The sequence below is a fragment of the Oncorhynchus mykiss genome, chromosome 17 (assembly GCF_013265735.2).
Source record: "Oncorhynchus mykiss isolate Arlee chromosome 17, USDA_OmykA_1.1, whole genome shotgun sequence".
In the NCBI taxonomy this organism is placed as follows: Eukaryota; Metazoa; Chordata; class Actinopteri; order Salmoniformes; family Salmonidae; genus Oncorhynchus; species Oncorhynchus mykiss.
Window position 1 is genome coordinate 53,703,304 of NC_048581.1, and position 12,014 is coordinate 53,715,317.

At 42.4% G+C, this 12,014-nt stretch overlaps 1 protein-coding gene across 1 annotated transcript in view; it reads right to left on the minus strand.

Annotated features, from left to right (window-relative positions):
* The window catches only part of kcnb1 (potassium voltage-gated channel, Shab-related subfamily, member 1), a 75,170-nt gene that overhangs the window by 7,402 nt on the left and 55,754 nt on the right, over window positions 1-12,014 (minus strand). The window lies entirely within an intron of this gene.

Sequence of the window (12,014 nt, forward strand, 5' to 3'; positions counted from 1 at the left end):
TCAGTGTCATTATTAAATAGATTATCAGTATCATAATCAGGGCTCTATAGTGCTAATATTTTGCAATGCAAACATTTGTTTTATTTTGGGAGTACTGGACATCTCTGAAAAAAATCTCCCAGTTAATAATTGTTTTGATAATAAGGCTTCGCTGTACCGTTGTTGCCGACTGCAGATTCATTAATGTAAAGGTTTCGCCATTACTGCGGCGAAAACGGCTTGCATCTAACCCAAACAGTTCAAAAGATCTGGGACCTCATCTATAACCGCTGCATACATTTTACACTAAATATCTGCCTGCGCCATTTCTGAAAAGACTGCGCACGCACAAAAATATTGATACATTAACTTGACGTACGCAATGCATACGCATCTTTCCCGTTATAAATCAGACCTATCCTAAAACTGTGTGCGTGTGAACGAGCATTATAACTCCGCCTGAAAAACCATCACCTGTAAACAGATCTTTTGAATTCAATACTGTTTTGCATTTACTTTTTCCCGAACCAATATGCTGCCCTGCATGAAAATTATTCTCGGCATTCTATAAGGTGTCGGAAACGTTCCACAGGGATGTTGGTCCATGCTGATGCGATGGCATCACACAGTTGCTATAGATTGGAAGGCAGAACCTTCTAAAGATGCTCCATTGGGTTGAGGTCTGGGGACTACGCAAACCACGCAGTGAACTGAACTCGTTGTCATGTTCCTGGCAATATTTTTCCACTACTCAATTGTCCAGTGTTGGAAATCATCAAAGTAAGAAAAGGTCAGGAATATATTACGCAATGATCATGGAAATAATAGGAAATTAAATGCCAAAAATTAGATGCCAAATTATTTTAGAATGCAAAGATAAAATAAACCGATTTTCGCGCCTCTGACTAACGGCAAATGATTGAATCTTGTTATTATAGTAAGCTACCTGTTTTTTTTGTTACGAATAAGAGTGTCATCATATATTCCCCATTTGCACAAGTCTACTACTTTTGGCTTCTTTCAATGCAACACTTTAACCACTAGAAACTGTGCGTAGGCCTACGTATGGTCTAAACTGAAGTTGGCAGGAGGTTAAGCACATTCTCAAGTCAAGCTGGCGCATGCATGTTTTTGGTCATATTTTGTGCAAATGCAATGTTTATAAATGAGGCCCCTGACCCATATTACTGGTAGAACAGTTGTATCTTCCTATAGCAGATCACCGGGACTCTCATTTTACATTCAGAAACCATGTCGTGCATAGCTGCTGGAAGTAGGGTTGCCCTGATAAAAAAATAAGTACAAAATAAGTACAAAATAAATAAATAGGCCTTTATTACACATGTATTAGCAGCGAAAAATACTCCTGTTGATTGTGGCATGTGGAATGTTTTCCCAATCCTCTTCAATGGCTGTGCGAAGTGGCTGGAGATCGGTGGGAACTGGAACACGCTGTCGTATATGTCAATCCAGAGCATCCAAAACTTGCTCAATGGGTGACATTTCTGGTGAGTATTGCAGGTCATCGAAGAACTGACATTTTCAGCTTCTAGGAATTGTGTACAGATCCTTGCGACATGGGGCCGTGCATTAACATGCTGAAACATGAGGTGATGGCGGTCGATGAATGGCACAACAATGGGCCTCAGGATCTCGTTACTGTATCTCTGTGCATTCAAATATCATCAATAAAATGCAATTGTGTTCGTTGTCCATAGCTTATGCCTGTCCATACCATAACCCCACCGCCACCATGGGGCACTCTATACACAACGTTGACATCAGCAAACCGCTCACCACAAGACGCCATACACGTGGTCTGCTGTTATGAGGCTGGTTGGATATACTGCCAAAGAGAAATTAACATTACATTCTCTGGCAACCGATCTGGTGGACATTCCTGCACTTAGCATGCCAAATGCACTATCCTTCAAAACTTGAGACATCTGTGGCATGGTGTTATGTGACAAAACTGCACATTTTAAAGGTTTATTTTATTGTCCACAGCACAAGGTTCACCTGTGTAATGAACATGCTGTTTAATCAGCTTCTTGATATGCCACACCTGTCAGATTATGCAAGAGTATGCAAAGCTGTCATCAAGGTAAAGGGTGGCTAAAATATATCTAAATATGTCTATAATATAATATATCTAAAATATATTTGTATTTGTTTAATACTTTTGGTTACTACGTGATTCCATATGTGTTATTTAATAGTTTTGATGTCTTCACTATTATTCTACAATGTAGAAAATAGTAAAAAAAAACTTTTGACTGGTACTGTAAATCAGCTATATGCTGTTTAGCCAACGGTTTCATCCAAAGGGACTTACTGTTAAGTTCAGTGAGTGCATTTCTGAGTGCATTATCAGAAAAAGTATCAGAGCCGAGACAGGTTATGTCAGCACTTTGCATGGCAAAACAACAAACAACTTTATGGTCCAATGTGAATTGGAAAGTTTTCTTTTTCTGTTGTGTGTCTACACATTGTCACATATTTAATTTTCATGTATGATTTATTGATTAGGGAAAAAAATACAACTTCACCCTGCATAGTCAATGTATGTCCAGTGCAAAAAATGCATGCTGTCTTGAAGCCAGTGTGCTGGTTCCAATCAACCACCCCACAATAAAAAGCTGACAAGTCTTTGTGTGTGTTTGGTTGGAAGCTCAGCCTAATGCAGGGGGACTGACTTGGAACAGTTATTAACTCATGACCCACTTATCGGACTACAATTGCCTGCTAGCTATGAGTGAGCGTTAGAGTGTGAGATAATGCTTAGCCAGCAGAATGGCAACAATCTGACAGTTCAACCAAAATACAAAATAGAAAAAGGTCAAACAATGGATGGAAACAGCTTTTAGAGCACAAGGAAGCCCGAAAGTAGAAAAGTCATATTGTTAAATGTAAATTCATGCAAATTATTTTTGGCTTTATAAATGTCATAAGTCTATGTTTAATTTTCTATCTAAAAAGGTTGAATACAAAACCTTTTTTAGAACAAACAAGCCATACGTAACAGTTGCTTTATTCAGAAGTATTCCGACTGTATTCAAATACAAATTAATTCCAATGGTATGATATATATCCCAAGATAGGTCCCAAGGTTACTGTTGTCTTATCTTGATATTATCCAACAACGGTAGTGCTTTAACCTGGGGTTAACTGTAGTAACATTGGATATAATCCATCTCTCCAGAGCATGTATGGAACATGTGTGTATACCAGTGGAGGCTCCTCAGAGGTGGAAGGGGAGGACCGTCCTTCATAAAAAATAGTGAAACATTTAAAAAGCTATCCTTTTTAGATAAAACTATACTAAATATATTCACGTCACCAAATAATTGATGAAAACACACTGTTTTGCAATGAAGGTCTACAGTAGCATCTATAGCACTCTGTAGGGTAGCACCATGGTGTAGCCGGAGTACAGCTAGCCTCCGTCCTCCTCTGGGTACATTGACTTCAACACAAACCCTAGGAGGCTCATTGTTCTCACCCGCTGCCATAGACATACACAGCAATTATGACAACTTCTGGAGGACATCCTCCAACCTATCAGAGCTCTTGCAGCATGAACTGACATGTTGTACACATAATCAAAGAATCAGAGAATGAATATAGTACTGAAATAATAAGATGCAGCTAGCTAGCAATGCAGTGCATAAAATGTGGTGAGTAGTTGGCTCAGAGAGAGGAAGACAATAGCTGAATCGTTTTGAACAAATGTATGTATTCAATGAAAGGAATGAAGAAGAAGCTATAAAATGCAGCTAGCTAGTTTAGCCTACTCAAACACCCGGCTCAAACAAAGGGATGCTATGTTAGATAGCTCGCTATGGCTATCCAACACAACACTGGAACTCTTCCAAGTCAAGGTACATTTTTGGTTTAACCAATTTATATTACCACCGGGGCCCGGCGGTGTAGCTGCTAAACTGCTTACTCACTGTACAATGTACTGCATGATTGTTTACTAACGCGTTAGTTCTATTAGCCACGTTGATTATGATGTTACTTTAGCTAATATGGTGAGAATGATGTAGGCTGTGTGTAGAGGTATGACATGGTTTGGCTTGAAAAGTTTATTTTGCCTGGTCACATACAGATGGAGTGTTGTGCATTGAAGTACACAAGCGAAGGGTTAAGGTGAGAGGAGGAGAGTGCGTAGATACTTCTGTCTCAAACGGAACGAAACGGGGATAAACATACCTGAATTTGTCCAATCGAAACTCTTGCTTGCAACTGTTGGACTAATGATTACACCCTAGATCAGCCAAATGCAGGTAAGAGTGTGCAAGGTGGTATTGAATGTGTAAATGTCTGTCACCTGAAATCTTTCTCTCGACCTGTGTGCACCTTCGTTGTAAACCTTAATGTGGCAACCTCATGATAGGTATAGGGAAAATTAGAGTATCATGTAGTAGCCTAAACCTATTGATGTTACATTGAACTGGCCGAATGGAATATGAATGAGTCATCCAATATGCTGTAATAGAAATATGGACATGCTCATGAAAAACAATTATCGTCCTTCCTCATCTTAAATGGTGTACACTGGTGTATACGGTGTGTGTGTGTGTATGAAACGTTAACTGAAAGTTAGCCTCAGGCTCAGTGTGGCTAGTCCAGTGTGACAGGTCTAAAAAGCTGAGTCTCCCACATCACACACACACACACACACACACACACACACACACACACACACACACACACACACACACACACACACACACACACACACACACACACACACACACACACACACACACACAATGGGGAACACTTTCCGGTCTGTCTGCCTGGCTGACCATTACTCACAGTGACTTATCCATGTTTCCCTCTAGCTGACCATTCAGGATATCACTCTAGCTGGCCCTTCAGTCCTTTTCCATTGACACAAGTATTAGGAGGAGATGATGGAATCAGCACTTCTAAATCCCATAGCCTGAGAGACACAAATCGAGCAGATGCTTCCTCTACATGATCTCCCAGAGCCAGCCCAGACATTACAATACAATAGGCCTCTGTAGTGACTTGACTTAGAAATAATGATTCAGAGAAGCATAAACTGACATGTATGTGCTTTAATACATAGATTTAGATCTATTATAATGATACCATGCTGCTGCTTCTGTTCCAACCACTGTGTGTTTGTTATGATGGGTAATTGCTGTTTGTTTTTAATTTGCTCCCAAGTGTGTGTGTGTGTGTGTGTGTTTGTTTATGTGTGTGTGTGTGCGTTTGTTTGTGTCTCGTAAAACACACACACACACACAACTGTCCCGCCTGCTGTTCAGTCCCGTATAGTCCAGTCCAGGTAGTCCAGAAAATTCCAGCCAATCCAGTCCTATAGTTTCTCGAGTCAGACGACTTGCTTCAGCAATATTTGAATGCCTATAGGCGATGATGAGGAGATGTGATTGGAAGAATAAGTTAAATAAAAAAATAAAAAATGTATTGTAATGTCTGGGCTGGCTCTGGGAGATCATGTAGAGGAAGCATCTGCTCGATTTGTGCCTCTCAGGCTATGGGATTGAGAAGTGCTGATTCCATCATCATCTCCTTTTCTAAAGTCCAGATTTACACCTGTCTCTCTTCTCTCTCACACACTCGGATTAGGCAACAGCTACTCTATGGCCTACTACTCATCAGTAGATTAGGCTACTAGCCAACAAGTCAGCGTTCATTATCCTTAACTCACCCTGACAACATGTCAACTCATCTTTATATTTTTCTATTACCATTTTCTCATTATTTTATTTCACTTACTCTTCCAATTACACCTGCAACCCTGCACATGTGAATATTAAACACTGAATCTGAATCTGAGTCTTACTGAAGACTCATCTCTTCAGTGGGTCATATGATTGAGTGTTATCTGGCCCAGGAGTGGGAAGGTGAACGGAAAGGCTCTGGAGCAACGAACCGCCCTTGCTGTCTCTGCCTGGCCGGTTCCCCTCTTTCCACTGGGATTCTCTGCCTCTAACCCTATTACAGGGGCTTTCATACCGTCCCTGGGGGGGGGGGGGGGGGGGGGGGGGGGGGTGCGTCACTCAATTTGAGTCACTGATGTGATCTTCCTGTCTGGGTTGCCCCCCCCCTCCCCCCCCCCTCCCCTTCCTGTTTGGCCCTGTCCGGGGGTGTCCTCGGATGGGGCCACAGTGTCTCCTGACCCCTCCTGTCTCAGCCTCCAGTATTTATGCTGCAGTAGTTTATGTGTCGGGGGGCTAGGGTCAGTTTGTTATATCTGGAGTACTTCTCCTGTCCTATTCGGTGTCCTGATTTAATTTAAGTGTGCTCTCTCTAATTCTCTCTTTCTTTCTCTCTCTCGGAGGACCTGAGCCCTAGGACCATGCCTCAGGACTACCTGACATGATGATTCCTTGCTGTCCCCAGTCCACCTGGCCGTGCTGCTGCTCCAGTTTCAACTGTTCTGCCTTATTATTATTGGGCTATGCTGGTCATTTATGAACATTTGAACATCTTGGCCATGTTCTGTTATAATCTCCACCCGGCACAGCCAGAAGAGGACTGGCCACCCCACATAGCCTGGTTCCTCTCTAGGTTTCTTCCTAGGTTTTGGCCTTTCTAGGGAGTTTTTCCTAGCCACCGTGCTTCTACACCTGCATTGCTTGCTGTTTGGGGTTTTAGGCTGGGTTTCTGTACAGCACTTTGAGATATCAGCACAGGGGCGTAGCCACGGGTGGGCCTGGGTGGGCTCAGGCCCAACCACTGAGGAGCCAGGCCCCCCCAATCAGATTGAGCAACATACTTGTCAGTGTTCCAAACAGGACATTATTTGTATTTTCCTTTAACACAGTACTTGACTTGGGCAGGAGCTCACCGTAACCAAACTGAACTTTTCTTCTGCTTGAGTTCCTGCATGTCCTATAGAATATTAGGTCAAAAGTATTGAGGAGTTCCTGCACCTAAATATAAACTGTACCGGCATCCATAATGAATACCAACACCTAGTCAGGCCTAAACATGCATACACCATCCAGATTTCATTTAGGCCTGTAATGTAATGAATTTGAATTCTGCTTCATTATTTATCCCCTCCAAAAACAAAACATCTGCTTATCAAGCAAGGTTAATCTGTGTAGGTTTCTCACCATTAACTAGCTAGCTAAGACTCACTAGCCAACGTGGCAAGCAAAAACAAGTAAAATGGCCAAACAAAGCTCACTGTAAAAAAAATTAAAGAGACTGTGCATTTGTCAAGTTATTTGAAATCAGTGATTTTGCCACGAAGGGTCTCCAGTCCCCCTCTATGTAAATCGCTGAATGCATTGAGTGGGGGGGGGGGGCAGATTCTGTTAAGCTAACATACGAAATTGTTTAATAATGTAGACCCCATTAAGGTATCCCCCAAAAATATTTTTGAAAGTATTTGTTGGAACATTGAATTTGGCCATACTGCACCTTAAAATGGTGCTGGAAGAAATTGCTGCAGTTTTACGGGCGCCCAACCAATTGTGCTATTATGTGTTTTTTTTCCGTTATTTGTAACTTATTTTGTACATAATGTTTCTGCAACCGTATCTTAATGCAAAAAAGAGCTTCTGGATATCAGGACAGCGATCACACACCTCGGATTAGACAAATACTTTTTCAACAACAAGCAAAACTCACATGATATTCTCCAAACACCCGGCAGGGCCGACATCCCAGTTATTCGCAAGAGGAAACGAAGCAGGTACAGAGGACGAAGAGCCGGATGCCTCGTCAGGACCCGCAGAAGGCGAGTAGGAAAGCTGCCGTTACCGTCAATATTACTTGCCAACGTGCAATCATTGGACAATAAATTAGACTAGGTACGATCACGAATATCCTACCAATGGGATATCAAAAACTGTAATACCCTATGTTTCACGGAATCGTGGCTGAATGACGACATGGATATTCAGCTAGCGGGATATACTGTACGCTGCACCGGCAGGATAGAACAGCACACTCTGGTAAGACGAGGGGGGGGGGGGGGGGGTCTGTGCATATTTGTAAACAACAACTGAAATCTAAGGAAGTCTCCAGATTTTGCTCGCCTGAAGTAGAGTATATTGTGATAAATTTCAGGCCACAGTACTTGCCTAGACAGTTCTCAGCAATACTTTTCGTGGCTGTTTATTTACCACCACAAACAGATGCTGGCACTAAGACCGCACTTAGGGCCAGACGGATTACCAGGATGTGTGCTCCGGGCATGTGCTGACCATGTCCCTGATTGAGTCTGTAATACCAACATGTTTCAAGCAGACCACCATAGTCCCTGTGCCAAAGAACACAAAGGCAACCTGCCTAAATGACGACAGACCCGTAGCACTCACGTCCGTAGCCATTAAGTGCTTTGAAAGGCTGATAATGGCTCACATCAACACCATTATCCCAGAAACCCTAAACCCACTCCAATTTGCATACCGCCCAAACAGATCCACAGATGATGCCATCTCTATTGCACTCCACACTGCCCTTTCCCACCTGGACAAAAGGAACACCTATGTGAGAAAGCTTTTCATTGACTAAAGCTCAGCGTTCAACACCATAGTTCCCTCAAAGATCATCACTAAGCTAAGGAACCTGGGACTAAACACCTCCCTCTGCAACTGGATCCTGGACTTCTTGACGGGCCGCCCCCAGGTGGTGAGGGTAGGTAGCAACACATCTGCCACGTTGATCCTCAACACTGGAGCTCCCCAGGGGTGCGTGCTCAGTCCCCTCCTCTACTCCCTGTTCACCCACGGCTGCATGGTCAGGCACGACTCCAACACCATCATTACGTTTGCCGACAACACAACAGCCTGATCACCGACAACTACGAGACAGCCTATAGGGAGGAAGTCAAAGAACTGGCCGGGTGGTGCCAGAATAACAACCTATCCCTCAATGTTACCAAGACTAAGGAGAGGATTGTGGACTACAGGAAAAGGAGCTCCGTGCACGCCCCCATTCTCATTGACTGGGCTGTAGTTGAGCAGGTTGAGAGCTTCAAGTTCCTTGGTGTCCACATTAACAACAAACTAGAATGGTCCAAACACACCAAGACAGTCGTGAAGAGGGCACGACAAAGCCTATTCCCCCTCAGGAAACTAAAAAGATTTTGCATGGGTCCTGAGATCCTCAAAAGGTTCTACAGCTGCAACATCGAGAGCATCCTGACCGGTTGCATCACCGCCTGGTACGGCAATTGCTCGGCCTCCGACCGCAAGGCACTTCAGAGGGTTGTGCATACGGCCCAGTACATCACTGGGGCAAATCTGCCTGCCATCCAGGACTTCTACACCAGGCGGTGTCAGAGGAAGGCCCTAACAATTGTCAAAATCCCCAGCCACCCCAGTCATAGACTGTTCTCTCTACTACTGCATGGCAAGCGATACCGGAGTGCCAAGTCTAGGACAAAAAGGCTTCTCAACAGTTTTTACCCCCAAGCCATAAGACTCCTGAACAGGTAACCAGATGGTTACCCGGACTATTTGCATTGTGTGTCCCCCCCACCCCTCTTTTACGCTGCTGCTACTCTCTGTTTTATCATATATGCATAGTCACTTTAACCATACCTACATGTACATACTACCTCAATCAGCCTGACTAACTGGTGTCTGTATATAGCCTTGCTACTGTTATTTTCAAATGTATTTTTACTGTTGTTTTATTTCTTTAATTACCCCCCCCCCCCCACACACACACACACACACACACATCCTTTTTTCACACTATTGGCTAGAGCCTGTAAGTAAGCATTTCACTGTAAGGGTGCACCTGTTGTATTTGGCGCACGTGACAAATAAACTTTGATTTGATTTGCTATGAGCCCATAGAAGCACATTTAATAACAGCTCATACATGGATATACAGATAGTCAACAAAGATTCTAAAGGAAGTTTGTTCTGAAGTGCCTATCCTATATCTGCAAGATATAAGAAAGATCAAGACATTTTTCTTTCTTTCTTTTTACATGTATTTTAACCCTTATTTTAGGCACTAAACTACTTCCATATACAGTGCCTTGCGAAAGTATTCGGCCCCCTTGAACTTTGCGACCTTTTGCCACATTTCAGGCTTCAAACATAAAGATATAAAACTGTATTTTTTTGTGAAGAATCAACAACAAGTGGGACACAATCATGAAGTGGAACGACATTTATTGGATTTTTCAAACTTTTTTAACAAATCAAAAACTGAAAAATTGGGCGTGCAAAATTATTCAGCACCCTTAAGTTAATACTTTGTAGCGCCACCTTTTACTGCGATTGCAGCTGTAAGTCGCTTGGGGTATGTCTCTATCAGTTTTGCACATCGAGAGACTGACATTTTTTCCCATTCCTCCTTGCAAAACAGCTCGAGCTCAGTGAGGTTGGATGGAGAGCATTTGTGAACCGCAGTTTTCAGTTCTTTCCACAGATTCTCGATTGGATTCAGGTCTGGACTTTGACTTGGCCATTCTAACACCTGGATATGTTTATTTTTGAACCATTCCATTGTAGATTTTGCTTTATGTTTTGGATCATTGTCTTGTTGGAAGACAAATCTCGTTCCCAGTCTCAGTTCTTTTGCAGACTCCATCAGGTTTTCTTCCAGAATGGTCCTATATTTGGCTCCATCCATCTTCCCATCAATTTTAACCATCTTCCCTGTCCCTGCTGGAGAAAAGCAGGCCCAAACCATGATGCTGCCACCACCATGTTTGACAGTGGGGATGGTGTGTTGCTTTTACGCCAAACATAACGTTTTGCATTGTTGCCAAAAAGTTCAATTTTGGTTTCATCTGACCAGAGCACCTTCTTCCACATGTTTGGTGTGTCTCCCAGGTGGCTTGTGGCAAACTTTAAACAACACTTTTTATGGATATCTTTAAGAAATGGCTTTCTTCTTGCCACTCTTCCATAAAGGCCAGATTTGTGCAATATACGACTGATTGTTGTCCTATGGACAGAGTCTCCCACCTCAGCTGTAGATCTCTGCAGTTCATCCAGAGTGATCATGGGCCTCTTGGCTGCATCTCTGATCAGTCTTCTCCTTGTATGAGCTGAAAGTTTAGAGGGACGGCCAGGTCTTGGTAGATTTGCAGTGGTCTGATACTCCTTCCATTTCAATATTATCGCTTGCACAGTGCTCCTTGGGATGTTTAAAGCTTGGGAAATATTTTTGTATCCAAATCCGGCATTAAACTTCTTCACAACAGTATCTCGGACCTGCCTGGTGTGTTCCTTGTTCTTCATGATGCTCTCTGCGCTTTTAACGGACCTCTGAGACTATCACAGTGCAGGTGCATTTATACGGAGACTTGATTACACACAGCTGGATTGTATTTATCATCATTAGTCATTTAGGTCAACATTGGATCATTCAGAGATCCTCACTGAACTTCTGGAGAGAGTTTGCTGCACTGAAAGTAAAGGGGCTGAATAATTTTGCACGGCCAATTTTTCAGTTTTTGATTTGTTAAAAAAGTTTGAAATATCCAATAAATGTCGTTCCACTTCATGATTGTGTCCCACTTGTTGTTGATTCTTCACAAAAAAATACAGTTTTATATCTTTATGTTTGAAGCCTGAAATGTGGCAAAAGGTCGCAAAGTTCAAGGGGGCCGAATACTTTCGCAAGGTACTGTATACTTCCATTAATTTTAAAACTTGTACAGGGTTACCTTCAGACAAATCATGTGAGTCTTTGGAGGAAAATGATCCGAACGTGACTACCATACCCTGTTCAAAGGCACTTACATTTTTTGTCTTACCCATTCACCCTCTGAATGGCACACATACACAATCCATGTTTCAATTGTATCAAAGCTTAACAATCCTTCTTTAACCTGTCTCATTCCATTCATCTACATAAATTGAAGTGGATTAGTGACATCAATAAGGGATCATAGCATTCACCTGGTCAGTCTTTATCATGGAAAGAGCAGGTGTTCTTAATGTTTTGTATAATCAGTGTACGTTATTTATAATAAGAGGTAGGCGTACGTGAAGAAAATCAGACCTCTCTTATTATATATAAAAATAGGCAAATGCATGAAACAACATTTA